Source organism: Octopus bimaculoides, chromosome 16 (genome assembly GCF_001194135.2).
Source record: "Octopus bimaculoides isolate UCB-OBI-ISO-001 chromosome 16, ASM119413v2, whole genome shotgun sequence".
In the NCBI taxonomy this organism is placed as follows: domain Eukaryota; kingdom Metazoa; phylum Mollusca; class Cephalopoda; order Octopoda; family Octopodidae; genus Octopus; species Octopus bimaculoides.
Genome location: NC_068996.1, coordinates 22,783,397 through 22,783,985, shown reverse-complemented (window position 1 = coordinate 22,783,985; position 589 = coordinate 22,783,397).

The following is a 589-nucleotide window of genomic DNA, read 5'->3' as shown; positions in this document are numbered from 1 at the left end:
TATCAAAAATTTAAATAAGAGCTTTGACGCTAATATCCATATATATTAATATATATGAATATTAGCGTGAAAGCTCTTATTAAAATTTTTTGATATATAACCAAGGAGATCGATTCATAAGGAGTTTACTATAGACCTTTGTGGACGGATTTTTGCTATTTTGGTAACGATTGCATGTTTTATCTTACCAATACATTTGGTAGATATCATTATATGAACATATATATATATATATATATGTATGTATACCTCCGCATGCATGCGCACTACGCGCACGCACACACAAACGCACGGACACACACAAATATATATACATACATATATGTGTATGTGTGTGTGTGTGTGTGTGTGCGCGTGCATGTGTGTGTGCATGTATGTATGTATGTATGTATGTATGTATTTACGACGGAGTGCTGAAAAGTTCCTGGCTTTGTGTAAAAGAAAATACAGGTGAATCAGTTAATTATAATTTTATTCAACATATTCCTTTCTCAGATTCACACACTTATTGCAGCAATCTTTCGGCTTTTCTTAGCTCTGTGAAAAGAACTCGGAAGGCTGGGCCTTCAACCAGGCCTTTTGCGATACC